Source organism: Rhincodon typus, chromosome 48 (assembly GCF_021869965.1).
Source record: "Rhincodon typus isolate 14 chromosome 48, sRhiTyp1.1, whole genome shotgun sequence".
In the NCBI taxonomy this organism is placed as follows: domain Eukaryota; kingdom Metazoa; phylum Chordata; class Chondrichthyes; order Orectolobiformes; family Rhincodontidae; genus Rhincodon; species Rhincodon typus.
The window spans coordinates 171,043-174,886 of record NC_063379.1 but is presented as its reverse complement, the minus strand read 5'-3'; positions in this window follow the sequence as shown (position 1 = coordinate 174,886).

Sequence of the window (3,844 nt, the reverse complement as noted above, 5' to 3'; positions counted from 1 at the left end):
CTGTGAAACTGTTCACCCCAGAAAGCAGGCGAGGCCACAGTATGATGTGATTTCAGAAAGGAGGTAGGTTTAGCATTTGGGGCTTAAGAGATCAAAGGGTATGGGGGAAAGACAGAAACAGAATATCAGCCATGATCATAATGAATGGCAGTACAGGCCTGAAAGTCTGAAGGGCCTGTTCCTGCTCCTGTTTTTAATGCTACAATGTTCATACAGCATTATCAGGGTGTTCGGGATCGAAGGGCATGGGGACAAATGGAAAGAGGGGACTGAGTTCAATCATCAGCCATGACCATCTTGAATGGGGAAAGCAAACTCGAAGGGCTGAATGGCCACCTCCTGTTCCCATTCTCTCTGTTCCTATGGTTCTCTGTTCACTGTTCACTGTTATGTTCCTCGCTACCTTTTACCCAAATGATCTTTCCCCACCTTAATCGTTTATCACCCACAAGAGGGGAGGCGATGGCCTAGTGGTATTATCGCTGGACTGTTAATCCAGAGACCAAGGCAACATTCTGGGGACCTGGGTTCAAATCCCGCCATGGCAGATGGTGGAATTTGAATTCAGTAAATATCTGAAATTAAGAGTCTAATGATGACTGTGAATCCATTGCCGTTTGTTGGGAAAAACGCATCTGGGTCACTAATGTCCTTTAGGGAAGGAGACTGCCATCCTTACCTGGTCTGGCCTACATGTGACCCCAGACCCACAGCAATGTGGTTGACTCTTAACTGCCCTCTGGGCAATTAGGGACGGGCAATAAATGCTGCCTGGTCAGTGATACCTTCATCCCATTAATGAATAAAGGGAAAACAAGCTGCTCCCAATACTCAGGGTCATCACAGGGTCTGACATTCTTACAAGCTGCTTCCTCTGTTAGCTACAGTTCCTTTTCAGTGTTTGCACTTCAGAGAAAAGTTGGGGAACTTGCATTTCTTTAGAAAGTACCATTGTCTGTCTGAGATTAAACCCTTTACACAAAACAGCAGGCCTGATTATTGCCTCACAGCTTCACAGTTATTGTTCGAAAGGATGTTGGAATACAGCTCCAACAACACTCAAGAAGCTTGATACCATCCAGGACAAAGCAGCCCCCGCTCAATTGGCACCACATCCACAAACATCCCACTCCCTCCCCCCACCGACGCTCAGTCGCAGCAGTGTGTACCATCTACAAGATGCTCTGCAGAAATTCACCAAAGATCCTCAGGCAGCACCTTCCAAACCCATGATCCACTTCCATCCAGAAGGACAAGGGGCAGCAGATACATGGGAACACCACCCCCTGCAAGTACCCCTCCGAGCCACTCCCCATCCTGACTTGGAAATATACCCCCGTTCCTTCAGTGTCGCTGGGTCAGAACCCCTGGAATTCCCTCCCTAAGGGACATTGTGGGTCACCCCACAGCACATGGACTGCAGCGGTTCAAGAAGTCAGCTCACCCCCACCTTCTCAAGGGGGGCAACTAGGGACGGGACAATAAATGCTGGACCCAGCCATGTCCCACGAGTGAATAATGAAGAGGGAAGATTTCACGCCAGTAAAGGAGGTCCTGGAGGAAGCATTGTCAACAGTCTCGCACAGACCTTTGACAGGAGATATCGGCCATGGGGAGGGGACATGAGAGTAAGCAGATCCCAGATGTCCCAGAGTAAGTGTATGAGGAACATTGACACCCCCTAGTCTAGGACCCATTCGACTAGAGAAGGTTCAAATCAAAGCACATGCTGTCAATGTCAGAAATCAAGAGGATTGAGAGAGAGAGGGAGAGAGAGAGTGAGAAAGAACATTATCTCTGCCAAGGGGCAGGGTCTGAGGAAGGGAAAATATCAGGAAACAGGTTCAGAACATCCATCAGCCACATTTGGGGTGAAAGGTGCAGAGGCAGAGGCAGCAGTCAGGGTAGTTGGCCGAGGAATTGTGTGGAATATGGAAGCAGGCCATTTAGAAAGAGTCAACAAAATAAAGTGGCTGGGAATGACAACATTAGTTGGGAGGAGAGGCCTTAGAGGTACTGAATTGACTCTACTTCCCCTCTGTCTCACTCTAACCAGGGATCACTGGGCAGCGATCAGGAGCAGGATCCCTGGCTGATTTCCCCTCTCTCTCTCGAACCCAGGGATCACTGGGCAGTGATCAGGAGTAGGAATCCCTGGCCAATTTCCCTTCTCTCTCTCTCAAACCCAGGGATCACTGGACAGTGATCAGGAGTAGGAATCCCTGGCCGATTTCCCCTCTCTCTCTCTCAAACCCAGGGATCACTGGGCAGTGATCAGGAGCAGGAATCCCTGGCTGATTTCCCCTCTGTCTCTTGAACCCAGAGATCACTGGGCAGTGATCAGGAGTAGGAATGCCTGGCTGATTTACCATGTTAGCTCTGGGCAGGATGGAAGCTGACGGGGATCTGTAATGATCCAGTTCTGAGGGATTGAGAGCGTTTTGATGGGGCTGTGTGCGTGGGCAGGTTGAGTGGTCAGTGGGAATGATGTCTTGGGGTGGGGGGGCTGCGGTTTGAGATGTGGAGAGAAAGGCTGTGGTCACACAGGGGTCTGTAAGGGAGAGAGAGAGAGAGAGAGAAGAGAGCCGGTGAGATTGTCAGAGACAAAGAGAGAGAAGGGTAGGAGAGGGGACGAGAGGGTAGTGAGGGAGAGGGAAAGGGGGAGGGAGGGGGGTGCGGGAGGGGGGGGGGAGTGTGGGAGGGAGCAGGGAGGGAAGGAGACAGAGTAGTAGGGAAATGGAGAGTGGGAGATACAGAGATGTGGTTGGTGGGAGTGGGAGAGGGTGAGGGAGAGGGCTAGTGAGGGTAACAATGAGGGGTAAAGATTGAGAGCTGTCATCGCAGTGAGCCTGGTGCTGGGAGGTACCCATCTCTTTCTCTCTCTCTCTCTCTCTCTCACACACACACACACACACACACTCAGACTCTCACACAAACACTCACACACACGCACACACACAGCCCATTAAACAAGTCACTTACAGTTTCAGGTAACAATCCTTAGGCTCCCAGGGAGCTGTTCTGTTCTGGGTCTGGTCACTGCTTTGTATCAGAGCTGTACATGAGAAACACAAACTCTGTAACAGCATTCACTCTGAATTTCAGTTATTCAAACAGTGGGTGCTAATTTCTGATTTCCTGCCACAATCCTCTCTGTCTCTTTATCCCTTCTCTCTCGCTCTCTCTCTCTCTCTCTCTCTCTTTGAAAGCCTCCCTCAGCCTCGTTATCTCACATGATAAACAACTAAGGCTGGGTAGATAGCATCCGGTTAAACATGGTCATGTGCACAGGGGTGTGAATCTCAATGTCTCTGTGGGATTGCGCGACTGCGCACGTGTAGTTAATGCATACGTGTGTGCATGTGTCAGTCTGTATGTGTGTGCATGTGTCAGTCTGTATGTGTGTGTATGTGTATGTGGGTTCAGTCTATACATGTGTGCAGCTGAGGTTAGTCTGTACGTGTGTACATGGGCTCAGTCTGTACATGCGCACGTGGGGTCAGTCTGTTCATGTGTACGTGGGATCAGTCTGTACATGTGTATGTGGGGTCAGTCTGTACATGTGTACGTGTTGTCTTTCTCTACATGTATATGTGGGGTTAATCTGTGTGTGTGTCCGTGGGGTTAATCTGTGTGTGTGTCCGTGGGGTTTAGCTGTGTGTGTGTCCATGGGGTTAGTCTATACGTGTGTACATGTGATTAGTCTATACATTTTAAAATGTGTATACAGGATTCTGTGAATTTGTACATACATGTTTGTGTGAATGTGTATGTACAGCTTTGTGTGTATGTGTACCTACAGGTTTGTGTGTATGTGTACCTACAGGTTTGTGTGAATGTGTAC